Genomic DNA, 24,426 nt, shown 5'->3' with positions numbered 1-24,426 from the left:
ACAAGGAATCAGAACGTTGGTGGACAAAGTTTGGTGTCTATCTTCCTCCCCACCCCACCCGCACCCCCAACCAAAATGGAGAGGTCCCTGGAGGGTAGGAACTGTTCTATTCATGTTTATCCCTAGGGCATAGAAGTGTGTCTGGCTCACTGGCGCTTGATAAATGTTTAAATGATTTAATGAATAAATAAACAAATAAGCACTTTTCTCATTAGGTATCTACACTTTGGCACAGAAGAAGTGGGGAGAGGCAAAGAACAGAGTCCTGGTTCTGACTCAACCTGTCCCTGCTCACTGAAGAACCTCACAATCCCCTCAAGATCAGCTCCAGAACCTCTGCCTCTCTCCCTGGTCATGGCCCTAGAGCAGGCACTGAGATAGTCTCCTCCCACAAAGGCAACTCTTCCTCTTCACTCCCTCATTTCTGTGAAAGGAACAAAAATATTACCAATCACACAATGTAATTCTCAGATACCTTACTCTGTTCATACTCCAATCAGCCAGATGCAAGATTGAAGATTCTACCTCAGAAAACCAGCCTGTTGCCACGGAGTCAATTCCAACTCATAATGACTCCATGTGTGTAGGGGTAGAATCGTATTCCATAGGGTTTTCAGTGGGTGATTTTTCAGAAGTAGATTGCCAGGCCTTTCTTCCAACATGCTCTGGGTGGACTGAACCTCCAACCTTTCAGTTAGCAGACAAGCATGTTAACCGTTTGCACCACACTCTTAACAACAACCCTCTAATTCATCTCCTTTCTTTCATCACCCCACTCCTTCATCTTCAGTTTTTAATTCCTTTTGACTAGAAAGCTACAAGAGCCAACTAAATGATTTACTGGGAATCTAATCGTGTCTCACTTCCAATCCATTTTATGCACTGCTGCTGAATTAATCTGTCAAAGTAGGCTCCATTATATCTTTTCTATACTTAGAATATTTGGTGTCTCCCATTTCTTACCAAATTATGAACAAACTCTTCAACCTCATACTCAAGACCTTTAACTATAATCCACTAAATCATGACACCTTTGGGAGTAAAAGGGAATACCAAAATTAATTAAAATTATATAATTTCTTGAAACATTTATCTGTTTACAAATAAATTCATTTTTAGTATATTGGCTGGGCAAAAAATTGTACATTCCAAAGGCTATTTTAAAAAATAAAGCCTTTTTTAAAAGTATGAAAATAACAAGTATCTGTAAACATTAAAGCAAAATTTTTTAACTTCTTTATCTTGATAATCCGAATATTTAAAAATAGCTTAAAGAGGGTAATAGTCTTTGATATATATTCGTGCACTTTAGTTTGTTAGCCATATCAGTCTTTAATGCTGTATCACTAGCCTTTTCCTTAAGAATATATTTTTATTATGGCCTTATTATTTTAATAATTTTCATTATCAAATTTACTAATAATTATGTTTACTAATTCAAAATTGTGTTTGATCTTCATCAAACATTGCATTTTATGGTTAAATTTGAAATTTTTAGCACATTCAATTGATTTGTTACTGTTATTTTCAATTTAAAAATGCTCTTTCTGACTCTTCCCAGATGCTGAGTTATCTGGTAAACCCAGAGCAAATTCCACTAAATGGAGGATATTCTCAGCTTTATTTTTATTAAAGTATGTAAATATTTAATCTTAAATATTTTCACAAGTACTGTCTTCTTGCCTACAGCATATTGATTGACAAATATTTTTACAAAACAAAGCTTTTCAAATAAATTTTCTCTAGCATATTTTTAATGATTCTCTAAACTTAGATGCTTTAAAATTCTAACTCTTCTCAATTTTATTCCATTCCAGTTAGAAAATAAATTTATCAAATTAAAAAAATCAAACGATGTTTTCCACATGTTAAGACGTTTCAAATTGCAATTGCAAAAATTTCAAATTAAACCTTGTACACTGTTTTGAGTTCTCATTGTTTAATTTGTTCACTTCTAGTTTCTCCCTTGTTTTTGGAAGGATACATTTCAACATCTTCCTTTTTGGAAAACTTTATTTTCAGTAATTGCAATTCCCTGAAAGCTTCAAAAGCTGTGATTGTTTGATGATCCATTTCCTGAATATTTTGATTAATAAATTTTCAACTGTTTTTGGACAAAATGCAATTAGAATTTGGAAGACTCGTTATAAAAGTTTAAGGCCGTTGTAGGACATCTAGCTTACAAAATATTTCTCCAAAGGCTCAAAAATGTCTGAAATCCAATTGATGATAGGCAGCAAAGAAAGCCCAAGCTTTCCATGCTGAAGTTATTTGTCTAAAAATGCATATTCAGCATCATCACAACAATTTGTAGTTCAATTATTCTGTAAAAAAATATTTATAGGGAACTTTCCAGAACCCTAGGTGAGAGATGGCGGAGCGGTGGCTGCCCAAACTTCGCATAGCGCCGCGCTCCTTCCCGCTCCCCAACACCAGCCTTGGCCCGCTCAACTGCTGTATAAAGTGGTGAAAGAAACCACTTACTATGATGTTTTGGGGGGTCAAACCCAATGTCACCCAGGAAGAGTTGAAAAAAGCCTATAGGAAGCTGGCCTTGAAGTACCACCCTGGTAAGAATCCAAATGAAGGCGAGAAGTTCAAACAAATTTCTTAAGCTTATGAAGTTCTCTCTGATGCAAAGAAAAGAGAATTATATGACAAAGGAGGAGAACAGGCCATCAAAGAGGGTGGAGCAGGTGGTGGTTTTGGCTTCCCCATAGACATCTTTAATATGTTTTTTGGAGGTGGTGGAAGGATGCAGAAAGAAAGGAGAGGAAAAAACGTTATGCATAAACTCTCAGTAACATTAGAAGATTTATATAACGGTGCAACAAGAAAACTAGCTCTGCAAAGGAATGTGATTTGTGACAAATGTGAAGGCCAAGGTGGTGAGAAAGGAGCAGTAGAGTGCTGTCCTAATTGCCGAGGTACTGTAATGCAAATACGAATTCATCAGATAGGACCTGGAATGGTTCAGCAAATTCAGTCTGTGTGCATGGAGTGCCAAGGCCATGGGGAACGGATCAGCCCTAAAGATAGATGTAAAAGTTGCAACGGAAGGAAGATCGTTCGAGAGAAGAAGATTTTAGAAGTTCACATTGACAAAGTCATGAAAGATGGCCAGAAAATAACATTCCATGATGAAGGAGACCAACAGCCAGGACTGGAGCCAGGAGACATTATCATTGTTTTAGATCAGAAAGACCCTGTTTTTACTAGACAAGAAGAAGACCTTTTCATGTGTATGGATATACATACAACTGGTTGAAGCATTGTGTGGCTTCCAAAAGCCAATATCCACTCTTGACAACCAAACCATAGTCATCACTTCTCATCTAGATCAGATTGTCAAGCATGAAGATATCAAATGTGTGCTAAATGAAGGCATGCCAATTTATCATAGACCATATGAAACGGGGCACCTAATCAACTAATTTAAGGTAAACTTTCCTGAGAATGGCTTTCTCTCTCCCGATAAACTCCGTTTGCTGGAAAAACTCCTTTCTGAGAGGAAAGAAGTAGAAGAGACTGATGAAATAGATCGGGTAGAAATGGTGGACTTTGATTCAAACCAGGAAAGACAACGCCATTACAATGGAAAAGCATATGAGGATGATGACCATCACCCCAGAGGTAGGGTTCAGTGTCAGACCTCTTAATGGGGGCCACTGAATAATGCTCACTGCTGGCATTTTATATGTAGTAGTGAATAAGTGAAGGACTGTAATCATAATATGCTCACTATTTACTATTGTTTTGTTTTAATTTTCAACTATACTAGTGTTTTAAAGTTACAGGAAGAATAAACTCAAATATAAAAGCTCAAAAAAAATTATAAATCTTGACACCTAAAATTTATATTTCAATTGGTAAACTATTGCTGGTTGTTAAACATAATTGTAAATTATGTGTGTGCCACAGCTAACTTCATGTTGACTTCTAGTCCATTGGAGCACTTATGGCACAGTAGTTAAGAACTTGGCTGCTAACCAAAAGGTCTGCTGTCTGAATCCACCAGCTGCTCCTTGGAAACCCTGTGGGGCAGTGCTGCTCTGTTCTATAGGGCTGCTATGAGTTGGAATTAACTCGACGGCAACAAGTTTTGTTGGGTTTTTCTATTCCGTTGATTTCTTCACTTAGTAAGAACACTGGTTTTGTCATGACTCTGTGCTACCCCTAAATTTATATTTATGTTATCATTGAAAAGGAAATAATCTTATCTTTGATATTGAACAAAGTTTACAATAGCATGTACATGACATGTTTCACCTTCAAGAGAATATACTTCCAAAATCTTTACTTTGATCCCATGAATTGGGATTTAAAGAAAAAAATAGAACTATTTTTGTAATTATCTGACTCTGTGAATCATCTGATGGTACTGATATAAACTGGCATCATTTAACAGCTTGCAAAGTTCTTCTGTTAATGGAGCCAGCACATTAATAGCTCATTTTGTGTTTTTTACATGTGCAAGAAAACTTGGCATCGAAAAAGAGAAAAATTAATTTAGAAGAACAGACATATGATTTAACTGAAAAATCATGCTCACAGAGTGATATGTAAATGCACCATTTGTATCTGTTCATGTTAAATAGCCATCTTCAAGCAGAGTCTTCTTGAAATCACTACTAACTGTTGAATAGGTTTTGATACTTCTTCAGCTGATTTTTGTCTGGTAAAGGTTTTCATGTGGTGGGTGGTATCACCACAGTTCCATGGAGAATGGTAAATGTCTACGTATATTTTGTGCAAATTACATACTGATCATCAGCTTCTTTGAGAATCAGAACGCCAGTATAAATTTTTTCATTAAGCATATGCCTTTTTAACTCATTTGTTGCCGAAACTGTTTATTGTAAAATAAAAAGGAACTACTAAACAATAAAATAAATAAATAATTGTGGATTGACATCATACAATAAATGACAAAACCACCCTAGCAAGATGATTCAGAGTACTTCGCATATGCTCTATGGAAGGACTACTCAGCTTTTATTTTCTGCACATATTTCATGTACAAGTAATCTATAATTCATCATGTTTCCCCTGATCCTGTTGAAGGGCACTTTGATGACTTTGTGCATCTCACAGGCTGCACAGCACAACCGACTGACATGCCAAGTGGTCTGCAGGGGCAGCAGGATCAAATACCTCTCCAACCAGGCCTAGTGACTTGAAAGAGTTAACTATTGTTAGACACTTGTGTTTGAGAGCATTTCACTTTTATTATAAGCATCCACATGCAGTCATTAAAACAGAGATATGAGTTATACTGTGTCTGGAAAGGGTCACGGAAAGAGAGAACAGTATCACTTTCAGATTTCATCATGTTAAAGTGCGAACTTTGTTCACTGCACATACATCTAACACACTACTAGATGAAATTATGGCAGACACTAGAATAAAGAAATGAGCAAACATATACCAGAAGTCTACCAAACCTATCCTGGTTTATTTAATGAAACCATAAAATCCAACCTTCAGTACAGATTACGCCTAAACATAAAGAAAACAAAAATCCTCACAATTGGACCAATAAGCAATATCATGATAAATGGAGAAAAGATTGAAGTTGTCAAGGATTTCATTTTACTTGGAATCAACGCCTATGGAAGCAGCAGTCAAGAAATCAGATGATGCATCAAAGCCAATGGTTTGACTGGGGAATTCACATCATTTATCTATGAAGTTTTTTTTATTACTATTCAGATACTTAGAGATTTGATAATCTTGGTATATTCTTGGTATATCCTGACTATATGGTATTTTCTCTCAAAATTATGATGTATTATATCTGAAGTTCTTTAAAAATATGGTTAATGGTTGTATTTAGAAATATTTTTATCTAAAATTTTTTAACTGATTTTATTTGGCCTTTACATTATGCTTGTAATTAATTTCTATCAGGTCTCTCACTATTAATAGTATTATTTTTATAAATTAATCATGGCCATATTAAGTTTTGTTATCTGCAGATAAGTTTTTACTTTGCTGATTTGCTGAAAATGTTTGACCAAAATATCCCAACAAAAAGATGGACTATATTGTACTTGCGAAAAAGACTGTGACTAGACTCTATCAAGATTTCCAGAACTCTTACACAGAAGCTAATGGGCTCCTGCAGACTGTGGCTGATCCAGAATCACATAAACAGAAATTAACTACATAAAACTAAGGAAACTATGGGTTTTATGTGGGAATATTGCTGATTTCTTAAGGTCCTACTTTCTGGATATAAGAAACCATTCTCCTTTCTCCTAAATCAACTAACTAATGGATGGGTTTAGATATTGTAGCTCTTGAATTAGAAGTTCTGTTGGTAAACTTAGCAAAGTTGTAACTATCATAACCAGATAAGTGTCTGAAATTTGAGGTATGATTTTACAAAATACAATAGTATTAGCTTTCCTGTTAGTCTCTCAAGAAACAGTTTGTGCCTTAATAGATAAATGTTGCTGTATTTATATTAATACTCAATCTGAGGTTTTGCAGAATATAGTTTCTGTTGAGGCACATGAATAACAGTTACTAATGCTGCTTAGGTATAGACAAACACCTCATGAAATTTGTTTCCTTGGTTCAAAGCCCTTAGGGTCATGGTTTCTTTGGTTATTTCAGACAATTGGCCTAATATTATTGTTGGTGTTTCTGTTTTACTTCCTAGTTTGCTGTATGGTGCTTGGGATCTTAAAAACCAGATGATGCCCAATTACCATTTACTGAACATTTTTGATAAAAGATTCTATAGCAAGATCATGATCCAAAGGAAAGAATGATAGAGAGTTGTATGTAATTCTCCTGGAATCCAGATTTCTGGCTTTCATGGAGGTTGGAGCAACCTGCACAGGCTATCCTCTTTGATGTCCTTTTGAACCTCGAATTTTAGGGAGGAAGAAAGAACTGGTTCCTGAAGCCATTTTTGAGTCAAACAATAGTCCAGATAAACTAGTAAGACTATTTTGTTCTGGACATTGTGGGCTCTTTTGAAGAATTCAGTCTGTTGTAGGAAACTATCTGCCAAGATCAGACTGAGAGTTATGTTTAGGGTCAATCAGTAATCAGTTTAATTAGTCTTCAAGAGAGTGTCGTATGAAATACCTGTCTAATGTTTGTAATCAAACTGTCACCCTCTCACAATGCAGAAAATAAAGTAACTCAAAGAAACCAGGTTCTCAGACTCCATTTTGTCTCAGGTTCCGCTTCTGCTTCTGAAAAAGTGACCCATGACTGTTAATAGGTAAATCAAGGAGGGGCAGCTTGCCCTTGGACAGAACACTTAGTATGTTTTAAACAGACTAACTGAAGACCTTCTACAGGAGAGGTCCATCCTGTACTATCTTGCTAATCATCAATTCTCTAATGGAAACTTTGTTGTCACATGTAAATTTTTCTATACCTTCTGTTTCCTCTAGACAAACTTTGTGTGCTCCTTACGGATATATGTTTCTGTGTGATAGATCCAACTATACTAATTTAGATGATCCCTTTCCAACTGATAGTGAATTTATGTGGGCAATCTCTTGTTTAGATTCCTGACAAATATGTGTGCAGTGCACTTTGGAAACTTTAGGGTTATCTTTAGGTATGCATAGTAATAATACTAGTAAATATTGGAAAGGTAATGTTAAATTGTTACACATTGTAAAAATGAAAATCAGAAGAAAACCCATTGGTCCAACACTCAGGGTATGGTTGGTAGCTTTAATTCCTACTTATGGTATATTTGACGTGGAGAAATCTTTAATAAGTTTGTCCACCACTTCAGGACAAATGGAAACCCTGGTGGCATAGTGGTTAAGTGCTGCAGCTGCTAACCAAAGCGTTGGCAGTTTGAATCTGCCAGGTGCTCCTTAGAGACTCTATGGGGCAATTCTACTCTGTTGTATAGGGTTGCTATGAGTTGGAATCGACTCGATGGCTTGGGTTTGTGTTTTGTTTTGTTTTTAAATGGGACAAATAGCAGACAAAGTTGCTAATGGGATAAAAACACAACAGTGATCTCTGACCTCATAAACCAAGATAACATGATATAATAGAATAGCCTTAGATTTTTATTATCCAAGAAAGTATTCTGTACTGTAGAATTAGACAGCAAGCTACTTGGTTACACACTGTAACACCCTTAGAAACACCAGATTTATTTGGTTGGTTACCATCAGGAATAAGTATATGGGCTAAATCACTATTACAAGGATTAGTAATATTCTTAGTCTGCATCCTGATAATATTAGGCATAATAAAATTTATCTTCTATTGTCTTACACACTTAAAAGGCAAAGAAGGCCTCGGGCTAAAATGTGGATGTACATTGAGTCTGCTCACTCCAGCAATGGGATTGATGAGAACATCGCTCTTACTTAATAAGCTGGTGAAGAACCAGATTGTATCCGGTGGAAAACCAGCACCGTGAGTTTAAAGAACCTGCCATGGTCACCATCTAGGAGCTCGACTAAGTCCAGGTATCGATCATCGATGTGTTACCTCCAATTTCCGATCAAAAGGAATGATTTAGAAAATAATATAGGAATCATTTACTCCTCTCCTTGAGCATAGAGAATGTGACCCAGCTGGAGCTGGGCTCACAAGGACTTACAAGGATAAAAACAATAGCTAGAATAATCTTGGAAATTATCTTTTAGAGAAGAAAAATATCTCTTAGGGAACCTTTCACATAAGACCATTCAAATAGAACACAAAAGACTTTTCACTCTTTTTCTATTCGCATTTAGTGAATAGAAAATTTGTTGGATAAATGAAGACCCTCCTGACTGTCATTACTGAAATGTGTACCAATGATAGTTAAGAAAGACAATTCAAAATGTAGGATCACAGTTTCTAGCCAATCTGTGAAAAGGCGAAGCTTTCAATGGTTTTGCCCATTTGCAATGTTAATATATACTGATGACTCTGTAATGGTCTCTGGACTCGGGCAGACATGGCTGTGGCAGCATGCTTGTCCATTTTCCCATTCTTGTCTATTCGGAAATATCCCTTGGACTCGGGCAGACATGGCTGTGGCAGCATGCTTGTCCATTTTCCCATTCTTGCATATTCTGTAATATTCTTTGGATTTGGACAGACATGGCTATGGCAGTATGCTTGTCCATTTTCCCACTTATGTCTGTTCTGTGATATTTCCTTGGACTTGGGGAGACATGGCTGTGGCAGCATGGTTATCCATTTCCCACTTTTGCCTTTTTGAATATATGCCAAATAAAACTTTCTTTTAGCTTTAAAAAAGAAATCAGACGACGCATTTCATTGGGGAAATCTGCTGCAAAAGACCTCTTTAAAGTGTTAAAAAGCAAAGATGTCACCTTGAACACTAAGGCGTGCCTGACCCAAGGCATAGTATTTTCAATCACCTCATATGCATGTGAAAGCTGGACAATGAATAAGAAAGACTGAAGAATATACCAAGGACTACCAAAAGAATGAACAATCTGTCTTGGAAAAAGTACAGCCAGATTGCCCCTTAGAAGCAAGGATGGCGAGACTACATCTCACATACCTGAGACATATTATCAGGAAGGATCAGTCCCTGTAGAAGGACATCATGCTTGGTAAAGTAGAGGGTCAGAGAAAAAGAGGAAGACCTTCAACAAGATGGATTGACACAGTGGCTGCAACAATGGGCTCAAGCATTACAAAGTTATAGAAGATGGCATAGGACCAGGCAATGTTTTGTTCTGTTGTAGATAGGGTCGCTATGAGTAGGAACTGACTTGACAGCACCTAACAACAACAACATAAATAAGAATATATGATCAATTTTTCATGAATGAGCCATATACATTTGAAAAGAAGATATGTCTGAAATATCTGTTATTCATCTCCCAATACTAAGCCAACACTATATTCTCTATTATTAGTGCAGTGTTGTGTATATAGTATAGTGTAGTGTTATATACACATAAGAGCTACCTTATTGATTAGATTGTATAGAATATTTATATCTTTGTTGATTTTCTTTCCATTAGATCTTCATGTACTGAGCATGGTGGGTGTTTTAGTCATCCGGTGCTGCTATAAAAGAAATATCACAGGTGGATGGCTTTAACAAAGATGATAAATTTATTCTCTCACAGTCTAGGAGGCTAGAACTCCAAATTCAGGGTACCAGCTCCCGGGAAAGGCTTTCTCTTTCTGTTGGCTCTGGGGGAAGGTCCGTGTCATTAATCTTCCCTGGTCTAGGGACTTCTGAGCGTTGCTTTCTTGGTCGTATGAAGTGCCCGTGTCTCTGCTCACTTCTCTCTTGTATATCTCAAGAGACTGACTTAAAACACAACTAATTTTGTAGATGGAGTCCTGTCTGACTAACATAACTGCCGCTAATCCCACCTCATTAGCGTCATGACCCATTAACCATTGCTGTTGAGTGGATTACGACTTATAGCAACCCTATAGCACAGAGTAGAATTGCCCCATAGGGTTTCCAAGGAGTGGCTGGTGGATTTGAACTGCTGACCTTTTGGTTAGCAGCCGTAGCTCTTAAACACTGAGCCACCAGAGCTCCATTAACATCATAGAGGTAGATTCACAACACGTGGGAAAATCACATCAGACGATAAAATGGTGGACAATCACACAATACTGGGAATCATGGCCTAGCCAAGTTGACATACATCTTTTGGGGATACAATTCAATCCATAACAATGGGTTAAAGGCTATTGTTAATGTGTTTCTATTTCTATCCTCATCTCATGTAATTTCTGCTTTATATAGGTGTTTGCTCTGTCTTTTGGTGAACAGATATTCATTGTTGTATCTTCATTTTGAAATGTTTTTCCACATTTTATAATATTCTTTTTTGTCTCACTTAAATCTTTTTGGCCTGTATTATACTTTGTCTAATATCAGAATCATTACCGCACCTTATTATTGTTTTTATTTTTTCTAGTATATCTTTGCCCATTTATTTGTTTTTGGTCGTTTGAATCACTCTGCTTGATTCTATTGAATATAGCACAGAGTCAGGTTTTGCCTTATGGGTCCGTTTGAGAACTGGTTCATTTCTTGCTATGGACAAAAAGAAAATGAAAGAAACTGGTAAAGTCCATCCTATTATTAATATGTCTCATATGTTTAGTCTCAAGACTCTCATATTATTTTGTTATAATTATTGCATGTGTTATATTTACTGTATTTCTTTACTTGGTGTATCTTCTTTGCTATATATTTTTTTCATTTCTTTTGGCATTTCAGAATGTTTATATATTATTTTCAGTGGCTGCCGTTGTATTTATTCCATTTACAAGTGTCCTTAATTCTCCTTTTCTTCTTATTTAAGCTCTTATCATCTGGTATGTCCATTTGTACTTTTATCTCCAACCCATTATCCATACAATTGTTAATTATACTATTCTGCTTTTCCCTTTCTTTCTCCCTTCTCCTCTCTCCTTTTTTTTTTTTTTTTTTTGGTTGTATTCTTTCTAATTTTCCAAAGCATAAAATCTCAACATACTACTCTTTGACCCATGTCTTCACCTTTGTTTTAGTCTTAGCTATATAATTAAATATATTAAAATTTCACCACCAGTCCTTTTGCTACAATTTGCCACCTTTATCTCTTGGTTGCATAAAACTCATCCTTTAGGGTAATCCTACTGCACATATATACAGCATTTCCTGAATTCTTGCATGTTGATAGTTTTCTTTTAGCTTTGATATTTGAAGGACAGCTTAGTTAGTTACAAAACCCTTGGCTCACCCTCTTTGCTCTTAAGCCTCTTAAGAGATGCTTTTTTATTGCCTTGCATTGTATGTTGCTAATGAGAAGTCTAATGCCAGTTTCATTTTTCTTATCCTTATAAGTAATTTGATCTTTTTGCCTAGAGGCTATGTAAGGGGTGGTATAGTGCCCTCCACACACATATTTCCATGTCCAATCCATGGAACTTGTGAATGTTATCTCATTTGGAAAAAGGGTCTTTTCAAATGTAATTAAGTTAGGGATCTTGAGATTATCCTGAATTATCCGGGTTGGCCCTATATTCGATAGTGTTCTTATAAGAAAAAGGCAGAGGCAGATATGAGACAGACAAAAGAGGAGTAGATAAAGGGGGGAAAGGGAGAGGGCCATGTGGAGATTCAGGTAAAGATTGTAGTTATGCAACCACAAGCAGAACTCCTGAATGCCAGGAATGCTGGGAACCACCTGAAGCTGGAAGAGGCAAGGAAGGATTCTCTACTAGAAACTTCAGAGGGAGCACAGTCTTGCCAACACCTTGCTTTCAGACTTCTGACCTCCAGAAATGTAAGAGAATAAATTTTTGTTGTTCTAAGCCACCAAATGTATATAATTTTCTATGACAGCCCTAGGAAATTAATATAGTCTCTGAGGATTTTTTTATTTTTATTTTTACATTTACTAGAAAATGTCTCAAAGTTGATCATTCTAGGTCAGTTTTCCAAGATATACATAGGGCCCTTTAAACACGTAGATTTAAGTTTTCTCTCATTTCTGGAAAGTTTTCTTGGATTATAGTTCTGCTCCCTTGTTTTATTTTTCTTCTTTAGGAACTTCTGTTATATGTATGTTGGACCATTTGCCTGTCTTAATCGCATTCTCCCTGACCCTGTTTACATCTTTCTTTATTTAATTTTCATTATATTAGTTATTTTACTGCCCTTCTTCAATGTTGAAATTTTTCAACATCAAATCTATTCTCCTTTTGCATCTTGTGATTTAGTCTTCATCTTTGAAATGATTTTGTCTTTTTTCTTCAATTTCTTTCCTGAGGTCAGTCAATTCTTGTTTTTGTTTTTGTTTTTTTTAGTTTGTTTGTTTTGTTTGGGGAGGGGTTAGCCCATTTATCATCTTAGTTTTTGAATTTCTTTTTTTTTATTTCCCCCCAAGTTTATTTGTTTTATTTTTGTGGTTGAGAATATACATAGTAAACACACACCAATTGAACAGTTTCTACATGTACAGTTTAGTGACACTGATTATATTGTTCTAGTTGCACAACCATTCTCACCCTACTTTTCTGAGATGTTCCTCCATGATTAACATAAACGTACTGCCCCCTAAGGTTCCTAACTAATCTTTCAAGTTCCTGTTTTCAATTTAGTCCCATATACATAGTTCTTAAAAGAACATAATGCTCAAGGTTGACCTTTTTTACTAGTTAAGCTAAACTATTGTTTGATTTTAAGATAACTTCAAGGGATATTTTTGGTTTAAGATTTAAAGATTATCCCAGGGCAATAGTTTCAGGGGTTCATCCAACCACCATGGCTCAAGAAAGTCTACAGTCTATGAGAAGTTGAAATTCTCTTCTACATTTCCCCCCTTTTGATAAAGATCCTTCTGTGGAATCTTTGATCAAAATGTTCAGTAATGGTGGCCAAGCACCATCTAGTTCTTTTGGTCTTGTGGTAAAGAGCAGTTGGTCATGGAAGCAGTTAGTCACACATTCCGTATCCCCCTTCTATTCCTGACTCTCCTTCCTCTGTTGTTCTAGGTGTATAGAGACCAATTGTTTCTTGGATGGCCATTTGCAAGCTTTTAAGATATGCACAGGAGGTAGAACGTGTTACTTGGCCAACTAACTGAGATGTCTCATGAAATCATAACTCTAAACCTCCAAACCCAGAAACCAAATCCCATGGGGTGTTTGATTATACGTAAGCAGCCTTAGCAGCTACTCTTTTTTTGTCATTGTTGTAAATACATCTGTCACATAACTTTTTCCAATTCAACTTTTTACTGGTATACAACTTATTGACAGCAATTACTATAATCGGTTGTGCACCTCTAAACTTAATGCAATTTTTCCATCACTGTTAACCCCCTTTTCTGCCTCCCTCCCAACCCTAGTAACCACTGTTAACCTTTAGCCTCTGTACATTTCCCTTTTCTTGTCTTTTTATATAAAGGAGGTCATACAATATTTGTCCTTTTGTGATTGGCTTATTTCGCTCAACATAATATCTTCAAACTCAATCACTCTGCAGCATGTATCAATAGGTCATTTCTCATACTGGCTGCATAGTATACCATTGTATATATGTACCATATTTTGTTTATCCATTCTTCTTTTCACGGGCGTTTTGTGTGTTTCCACCTTTTGCCTACTGTGAATACTGCTGCTATGAACATTGGTTACAGGTCTCTTTTTGAGCCTCTGCTTTAAAGTCTTTTGGGTATATACCTAAGAGTGGAATTTCCGGGTCATATGGTAGTTCTATCTTTAGTTTTTGAGGAATACTGTTTTCTACAATGGCTGTACCATTTGCATCCCCACCAGCAACAGATAATTGTTCTAATTTCCCCACATCCTCACCAACATTTGTTATTTTCTGTTTTTTTTTTTAATTGTTGTAATTAAATGAAGGTTACATTTCAAGTTAGTCTCCCATACAAAAATTTTTTTTTACATACATTGTTATGAGACCCCAACCACTCACCCCATTCTGTGACAGCACACTCCTCCCCTCCGCCCCGATTCCCTGTGAACATTCAACCAGCTCCTAACTCTCTCTGCCTTCCCATCTCACCTCTGGACAGAAGCGGCCCCTTCGGTCTCTTCTATCTACTTGACTAAGAGGCACATTCTTCACAAGTATCACTTTATATCTCACAGTCCAGTCCAATCCCTGTCTGAAGAGTTGGCCTCGGGAATTGTTTTAGTTCTGGGGTGATAGACAGTCCAGGGGCCACGCTTTCTGGGGTGCCTCCAGTCTCAGTCAGACCATTAAGTCTGGTCTTCTTACTAGAATTTGAGTTCTGCATCCCATCGTTCTATTGCTCCGTCAGGAACCCTCTGTTGTGTTCCCTGTCAGGATGTTCATTGGTGGTAGCCAGGCACCATCTAGTTCTTCTGATGTCAGGCTGATGAAGTCTCTGGTTTACGTGGCCCATTCTGTCTCTTGGGCCAATACTTCCCTTGTGTCTTTGGTGTTCTTTGTTCTCCTTTACTCCAAGTGGTTGGGACCAATTGATGCATCTTAGATGGCCGCTTGCAAGCTTTTAAGACCCCAGACACAGTTTTTGAATTTCTGATTATGGTATTTTTTCCCTGAATATCTCCAGTTGTTTGTTGAACATAATTACTTCAGTTTAGAATATTGTGATACGGTTCTCTTCTGCTTTGTTGTTGGTTTTAGGTGGAGAGTTTTCAACATTTAAACCATTGTGATTCTCATTTTCTATTTTCTTCTGACAGTATTTCTTTATAAAGTTATGTTGATCGCTTGTTTCTTTCCCTAGGCATTTTGTGAAAAAGGTTTCTAATTAAAGAATTCCCTCTCCTATCAGTGAAGTGAAGTGAAATTTATTTAATAGACAATAAGGAGGAGAAGTTATCATGTCTTATTTCTATTTCATTTCTGCAAGATCCTCAATTTCCCCCTCTTAGTTCCTTCTTTCTCTTGACTGCCAAGTCTCCAAGGGGCACCACCATTTCTCTGTTTATCTGATCTTCCCCAAGAAACAATGCTTCTTTAAGGCTGTCACTTCTAAACCTGCTTACTTTCAACCTTCTTCCCTCTAACTGTGCTGTGAATTCATAAGTTAGTATTAAAACTTACTCCTGCTGGAGGTGATTTTGTCTATGTCAGATCTAAGTCCTCCATGCTTCTTTACTCTTTTTTTCGTGGAATCTTTTAAATCTCCTCTCCCCCACTCTCTGCACCCACAAGTTTGCAGTGACAAGTGGTGAGAGCACTGTTGAGATAGAGTTTATTTCTCAACTTAATGGTAATTTGAAGTTGGTAATATTCTCTGTCTTTTACTAATACTGAATGCTTGGGCTATGTGTAGTCTTCTTGTTGTCCCATTGAATTTAGCGGTTGTATGAAGAGGTTCAAATTCAGGTAGTTGCAATTATTGCCCAGACCTGATAATCCCTCTAGATTAGCATTTCTTAATCATTTTGAACCCATGTTATCTTTTCATTGACATAAAAATCACATGCACTATTATAATTTTTATAAAATACAAAATAGATGCAAAGCAGTGGGACGAAGTACTGTTTTGTTTTTTAGTCTTGCCTCTCTAGATTCTGATATGCAAACATTTCCTTACCCTCTTCTCCAAATAGCTGGTCTGAGTAATTTCCAGAGCCATAATTCTATAAATATTACATTCTATAAATAGTTACATTCCTTCTATATTGCCAGAACATACAATATTTACATATTATTTGTTATGGATTAAATTGTGTCCCCCAAAAATATGTGTTGTAAATCCTAGTCCCTATACCTGTGGATGTAATTCCATTAGGGAATAGGTTTTGTTATGTTAATGAGGCCATGTAAGTGTAGGGTGTGTTTTAAGCCAATCACTTTGAGATATAAAAAGAGCAAATGAGGCAACGAAGCAAGCAAGCACAAATGGAGGGGAAGATACACACCACATGAAGATGACCAAGGAACCAAGGAACAGAAGCAGAAAAGAGACAAAGACTTTCCCCCAGAGGTGACAGAAAGAAAAAGCCTTCCCTTAGAGCCGGTGCTTTGAATTCAGACTTCTAGCATTCTAAACTGTAAGAAAATAAACTTGTTTGTTAAAGCCACCCACTGTGGTATTTCTGTTATAGCAGCACTAGCAAACTAAGACACTATTCTTCCAACGCTGTCCCCACCCTTATTTCTGTCTTAGCTATACAATTACATGGGGTCGCAATGAGTCAGAATCAACTCAATAGCAACTAACAATAACATACAATTGCATATTAAATTTTCACTATCAGCTCCTTCGCCGAAGTTTCCTCAGTTATCTTTTGCTTGGATGAAGCTCATCTTACCAGTGAGTAGGCTGGAAGTATGTACATAAAGCGTGCACATTATTTATTCCCTGAAGCCTCAGAGAAGCATTTCTTCTGGAGGAGAGTCAGATACATAGAGAAGGGGTGTACCTCTTGCAGATAAGACAATGAAGGGAAAAAAAGGAAGAGGGGAAATTTTAAGAATCCTGAAAGAATGAGAAAGATACATATTTTTAAAATAATTTTATACCATTTTACATGTGGTCCCACCATTACAAAAAAACTTTTAATTATCCAATTGCAATTTGATATTATATTAATACATATACTAACTTTCTGAAAATTGGAAGTCTCAACCCATGCAACCTCAGGAATTCAATAGCACCATCTTCTGCCACTACTACAATCCATTTTTGAAATTTCCTGCACTTCAGGTATCTTAGGCTCTCTGTTTTTGTGTATCAATCCACTAAGTACGCATCTTTCTTCCCTCACCTTGGAGCTACTACTTCACTGGGTCTGCCACCTGTCCCACTGCCTTGCTGCTTTTAGCCAAATTCTCATTCCTTGGCTCAGGTTGCTGCCTGCTCCACTGATGCCATCTCACTCCAGCATGTCCGGAAGCTTCTACCAGCCACCTGCCTCCACCTTCACCAGGGCACTGTCCAGGCTTACTTTTCATCATTCCACTAGACCTGCTGCCCATACTGTTGACGCCACCTAGGCTCAGGCCACTGCTCATCACAGCAGTAAAAAATAAGGAAACCTCCCTTTAAGAGGGATGAATGGCCCTGAGGTGGCAGCATTACATACCCTCAGCTTTTCTCATTTCAGGGTGTGTACACTGCTCTCGAGTGGCCAGGGGTCATTATGGGCTCAAGAAACAGTCATTACACTGTACTGAGAACAGCTCCTACTGCCTTCAGGTTCTCTTGATGACACCAGCTTTTCATACCCACAGTATCAATTCTCTTCCTGGGTTCCAGTCCCTGAAACACTCTTCTAGTTCTTTTCCCAGGAGGTGCTTCAGCCCCTGTGTTAATCAATATATGCAAACAGATACCAAGGGAGTACTCCTGCCCTCATACCCTCATACCCGACGTACGTTTAAGCTCTGACAAACCACCTGACACACAGATCCCTCATCCCATCCATGAGCTAGGATAAGATTCTAGAATAGGGTAAGAATATGTCAAGAAAGCAAAAAAGCTTAATAGTTTGTTGGTCTGTTTTAGAAGTATGTCAAAATACATGCAGTTTAAAATTGCTGAGTCAAAATGCCATGTATCCCATGAATCTGGTGGGAATTATAGTGCAAACTGGTCACAGTGGAAATTATATTGTTGACCCAGAATGAAGCAAATTAGAATCATCCCAATAATCAAAAGTTAATTTACTCTCATCTGGTGGTTTTATAAGGCATTTCCTAAATTGTTTTGAGTCTATGGTGTTCAAAAATAAAAGTAACTACTAGCTGGTTCTGATTGCCTCTAACTTCTACCAGAAAGAAATAAATTCTCAGCCCCTTCCAAGCCCAAACAGTAATAGAACTTGACTTGCCTAGTAGAGAATGGCCCAAAAAACTCCAAACTCATTGCCGTCAAGTTGATTCTGACTCATAGCGACCCTATCGGACAGACCAGAACTGCCCAATGGAGTTTCTAAGCAGCACCTGGTAGATTAGAACTGCTGACCTTGTGGTTAGCAGCCATAGCACTTAACCACTAGGCCACCAGGGTTTCCATAGAGAATGGCCTAGGATATCTTAACAACAACAAAAAGACTAATTTTAGCTATATAGAAATTGGGATCACATGTTTCAGCCCTGGGATGCTCAACTACGCATTCTTGTATTAATATAAGTCTAAGAGAGAATGGGTAATTTGGAATCAGCACTCGAAAATATGGATCGTGGCTATTTTATGTGCAGATGTTTGATTGATATATTAGAGGGCCTACTAAGTGCCCTTGCTTTAATGGCATTATCTAATTCTCACAACAAACTTGCAAGCAAAATGTAAATATCCCCATTTTACATTATGAAGAAATTGGTTCTCATGGACTTTAAGAGATCTGCCTCAAGTCATGAGCAGTGAGAACTGAACGCAGATTGTTCTGATTTCAGAAAACTTTTCTCTTCCCACTACTCAATGTTGCCTTCCCATACACACTGGAGTGTGTGGGATGAAGATTCCATTCTCTGGATATTCCTACCTTGGATTTTTTTACTTCCTTTGGTTTCTTGGCAAGGAGTGGTTTCCACGAGGTGTGGTGAATGTCTCAAACAGGCCCTCAGTACCCATTCCCACCTTTTTCTTCTACTGCGGAGGAAATAAAAAACCGTGTTTCCCAGACTTCCTTGCAGCCAGACTTATAACTGCGAATTACATGCATTTGCATGAGACTTGAAAGTCAGAATTGAGCAGAAGCTACCTTCCCCCTGATTTGGCTCTCACCATTGGCAAACATGATTGTGGAAACAATGGACGTTCTGAAGCAGTGTCTCAACATTCAGTCACTAATTTCGTGGGTGTCGAGGGATCTTTAGGGCAGTGGTGACAAGCACTTCCTGATTCCCAGATTCAGCTATAGCAGTGTGTTCTCAGAGTCGATGCTGATTTCCAACCATTATGGTTGTGGCAGAGGTGAAAGCAGCTGTAAATCGGCTCCTTCAGCCTTCCCAGGCGCCCTGGTGGCATAGTGGTTAAGAACTCAGCCCCGCTACTAACCAAAAGGTCGGCAGCTGGAATCCACCAGCCACTCCTTGGAAACCCTATGGAGCAGTTTTGCTTTGTCATATAGGGTGGCTATGAGTCGGAACCAGCTCGACGGCACCTAACAACAGCCTTCCCAACTATTTGTAAAGCCTACTTCTCTGTATTTAAAATAGCTGCAGTAGTCTCTGTTTCCTGCACCTGATCCCTGCTGATACACACTGTTATTCTTTTTCCCTCTCTAACTTCCAGTCTTTGCAACTTTGATTCTTTAAGCTCTAAAACAAAAGCTTTGAATATCTGTCACTCCTTCTCCCTCAACCTGCTTTTTCTGATTATTTTTATTTATTGGTTGGATATCCACCCCGACTAGACTTTAAGCTCCATTAGAACAAGAATTTTGTTTTGTTCACTTCTGTACAGCACTCTAACGCTTGGAACCAAACCAGTTGCCATCTAGTCATGGAAATCCCGTGTGAACAGTGCCAGCAAATAGTGGGAATTCAATAAACATTGTTTAATGAATGAATCTACTTTTCTTAATGAAATACTACTAAATCAATGCATTAGTAATAAACTTATCAACAATATAGCCTCAATAACTCTTCATGAAGCTTTCATCTAGGTTTAAACAATCCTCAAAGAACACAGAATGACATGCTTTCTCTGATGTCAGCATTAAAATTAGGGTGGCCAGTTCATCCTCGTTCACCTGAGACTTTTCCAGTTTTAGTACTGAAAGTTCCTCGTCCTGCGAACCCCTTGAGTCCTAGGTAAACCAAAATGTTTGATTACCCTAATTAAATTCATGAGGTGTTAAAGAAAGACATTTGGAATTACATTAAATTAATCTTGCAAATAAAACTTTTAAAACATGAATCTGCCAAGCCAGCCTGTGGTTTCCTTCCCACATAAATTAGAGCAATGACTTTAATTGCATTTTACATTTTTACAAAAATTCGTATTTGCATGTCCCCTGAATATTTTAGCCTTTGTCTATGAAATCTCTTCTGTCCTGCATGTGGTTGTTGTTGTCAGCTGCCATCGATTCAGCCCTGTCTCATGGAGGCCCCCCCCCGCACACAACGAAATGAAACCCTACCTGGTCCTGCGCCATCTTCATGATCAGTTGTGAATCATACCATTGTAATCCACAGGTTTTCATTGGCTAATTTTCTGAAGTAGATCAACACATCTTTCTTCCTAATCTATCTTAGTCTGGCAGCTCTGCTGAAACCCGTTCAGCATCATAGCAACACGCAAGCCTCCACTGACAGATGTGTGGTGGCTGCACATGAGGTGCATTGGCTGGGAATCGAATCCAGGTCTCCCACAAAAAAAAGAGAATTCTACCACTATATTGCATAGTTACATACATTGCATAGTTACACTTGAAAAATGATACATGTGCTTCCCAGAGAAAAGATGTTGCAGCACTACAGCGTTGGTAAGGCAGGAGAAGTTCAAGTTTATAATCTAGTTTGGAAACAGAAGAGAGAACTCTGTTGAGAATATACCTGCATGTTAATTCTAGGAATAAATAAACGTTTACTCAATTAAGAACTCACCCCCATCTAGCTGCTAACATTATCCTGGAACTTAAGACAGAAACGTTCAGGTAACCTCTGAACTGATGCATTGGAGAGAATTTGGAGAGTAACAGCATTCTCAGATAATGACCCAAGGTTCTGGTGGTTGTAGCCTCTTGGGTATTCTCTTTCCCTGATGATTCACATGAACAATGTTTAGGTGTTTCAATTTTTTTAAATTCTTCTCAACCAAAACAGAAACTTAAAGATGTCATCTTGGAATTTTTTTTTTTTTTTTTTTGCACCTGCAGAAACAGTCGTGTTACTAAAATCAACCATTTTCACTGCACAGGCTGCTGCGCCTGACAGCGGTGTCCGTCCAGCTGGGTATGTGAGGGGTTAACGAGCGGTAGTTGCACAATCCCAGCACAGTGCATTGCACAGAGCCAGTGGCTTCTGTCTGAGCATGTTTATAAAACAGACCCAGAGACACTGACCAAATCGCCACAGGGCGGCTTGCTCGGAGGAACAGATGCACACACGCTGCTTTGCTCCTCAAGAAACCTGGTCAAAGGACTCCCAAAAATGCTCTTTCAGACTGTGTGAACTCTGAAATGCCCCACACCTCGATCCTTCCACAGCATGGCCCAGGTTCTTGAACAGACTTAACATTTATTTTTGCTAAAACTAGTTATTAGGCCTGGCCACTTCCTTCCTTCTAGGCACTATATTTAGCAGCAGAGACAGAGCCCTGCACCTGTTTGTGTGGCCACAGGAAAAAAAAAAAAAAGTTCTACAAAACCCTCATTTGTCTGAACAGTAGTACCAGCAGTGCTGTGTTTTCTTAACCTGAGAGCTAGGCGGAAGTACCTGTCCCTGGATTCACAGTTCGCAGGTGTACAATATGCCTCACTATCTATACGGCCACTATGAGTTGGAACTGACTTGACTGCAAAGGGTTTTGATCAAGGGGGTGACCCACGTACTGGCTGCAGAGAATGGAGACTATTGTTCAAAAGGCAGTTACACTGAACTTGCTACTCACATATACACATACCCCAGCCCATCATAAAGGCCTATCAGCTCACACAGATGTCAGCCAGATGAAGCATGTGTCCCCAGTACTTCCTCTAAGTGACAATGGCCATGAGGCTTGAGTCCACAAGATGCCCCATCTCATTTGTTTTTCTTCCTCATGTCAACCCGAAGCAGTGTGTAACTGCAGCTTGTTCTCCTACACTACTGGCAAGGAACACTTTGAAATAATATGTAGCCTGTGTCAGAAATATTTTAAATGCAATTCTGTTTTTCATGGTCTTATTGGCATTGGATTATTATCTTTAAAACTTAAATTTTGGATTTCCAAATCCTGAATATTCTTCCACCTGGTAAGGTTCTGTAAGTCTAGTTAAACCACAAAAGTGGAAGAAGCAAGTTTGGGATCTCCTGCCTTGCTAAGGCGGCAGGGGTGTGAGCTGGGTGCTAAGTCTGAAGGAGAAAAAGTGGGAGGAGAATGAAAGGCTGCCCTTAACCCTTTGGTAAGCAGGCCATATGACATAGGGTCACCTTCTGCTATTGTCTTTTAAATAATAATAATAATAATGATTAAAAAAAACAGGATGAATAAACAAAAGGATTTAGATATAAAATAACTTACAAAGAACTGAACTTGTTTGTTTAGAACCTGGAAGAAGAGTGGTTCTGGACTGAACAGCATAGCGCCAAAAAGGCCAGGGACTCCTCCTTTCACTAGGAAAGTGAGGCTTTCCAGGGAAATGGAGATCAGCACTCAGTCAACAAAGGTGATCCTCCCAGAAGTAGTCAATCATCAATATGTGGCATTGCAACCTTAAGACATCAGCCAGTAAAATGCTTCAGTTAGTTTTTGTCAAGTCTGGATAATTTTATATTTGCTAACCAAAAGGTCGGCAGTTCAAATCCACCAGCCGCTCCTTGGAAACCCTATGGGCAGTTCTACTCTCTCCTATAGGGTCACTATGAATCAGAATTGACTCAATAGCAACGGGTAATTATATCTGCAGCCACACACAAGGAGTTAGATATAAAAATAGCCCTTTGTCCTTTCATCGAAGGAGTCTTTTCAAATATTAACTTAGCAATATACTCCACGACTCCCCAGAGGTGGTAGGCAGGCAGCTGAGTTTTATTATAGTGATTTTATAGATGCAATGGCAGCAGGGGAGGTCAGTGCAGTGACTTTCCCAATGTTGATTATACATACACCTTTGAAGAACAAGGGGTAAGGAAGGGAATCAGGCCTTCTTGATTTCATATTTCTCACACCAAAAGACACATCCTAAGCTCTGAGGGCAGGGCCTATGTCTAAGGCCCCAGGTCCTAGAAATAACATGGTGGATATAAGTAGGAACCCAATAAATATTTGTTATTGGAAATGGTTCATCCATGGGTCCTTTAGGCAACATAAATACAGAATTTTAGTCACACGTGTAAGCCTCTGCATGGAAGCACAGAGGTGGGTGGCATGTTCTCACAGTAAGGAAATGAAGAATAACAGGGTGAGTAAAAAGACTCCCTCTGCAGTCACACCAGAAGCCCCTGGGTGCTGCAAACAATTAACATGCTTGCCTGCTCACAGAAAAGTGGGATATTTAAGGCCATCCAGAGGTGCCTCAGAAGAAAGGCCTGGCAATCTAATTTTAAAATATCAGCCATTGAACAGTTCTACTCTGACACACGTAGGGTCACCATGAGTAGGGATGAGTAGGGATCGACTCAACAGCAATTGACCTGAGCGCAACTCTTGCCCTTGTCCTTTCTTATCTACATGGCCTTGAGTGAAGGTGTTCTTATGTTAACTCTCCCATTTCCTCACGTGTGAAATGGAGGTAAATCCCTGTTGTGTAGCACACCTGTGTAGAATAAAGAAGGCAGCCCATGTAATGTCAGCACGGCCCTGGCTCAGGTAAGCACTCAGCAGAGGGAGTCATCTGTATCCTCACAGCAGGAATCTCCAGGGTCTCTGGTAGTCCTCAAGGGAAAACACTTTGTTCCCCAAGAGGCAATACTTTGTCAGTCCTGTCCCACATTTGTACTCTAAAGTAAACACAAAGCCAGGCATGATGCCCTTTAAAAATTTAACTATATATCATATTCATTTATTATCAATCCACAGGATAATTTGATTGCTACATGAGCTCATAAAAGCTTTTCACCTTTACAAAATTAAAAAAAAATGTGCCACAAGGATGTAATAACAACTGCTGATAAACAAGAAAAGGAATCTTAAAATTATAAATTTGCCGTAGAAAAGATAAAAAACAATTGTATTTTCTTTAGAATTTTACCTTGAATAAAATATTCCCCTGTATAAAAAATAAAAAAGCTTGCTCTGCTTAGAATTACTTTTCATCTTCAAATCTGGGAATTTGCATAATATTTCCATGATAGTTTTCCTTTGTACCGCGTGGCATTCAAGCATAGCAGAT

General features: G+C 38.2%; 1 pseudogene; it reads left to right on the top strand.

Annotated features, from left to right (window-relative positions):
* The first annotated feature begins 2,430 nt into the window (after positions 1-2,430).
* LOC101357608 (dnaJ homolog subfamily A member 1 pseudogene) lies at positions 2,431-3,661 on the top strand (annotated as a pseudogene).
* The last annotated feature ends 20,765 nt before the right edge of the window (positions 3,662-24,426 follow it).

This window comes from Trichechus manatus, unplaced genomic scaffold (genome assembly GCF_000243295.1).
Source record: "Trichechus manatus latirostris isolate Lorelei unplaced genomic scaffold, TriManLat1.0 scaffold00254, whole genome shotgun sequence".
Taxonomy (NCBI): domain Eukaryota; kingdom Metazoa; phylum Chordata; class Mammalia; order Sirenia; family Trichechidae; genus Trichechus; species Trichechus manatus.
The sequence above is the reverse complement of the archived record's forward strand: the minus strand, read 5'-3'. Positions and strand labels throughout refer to the sequence as shown.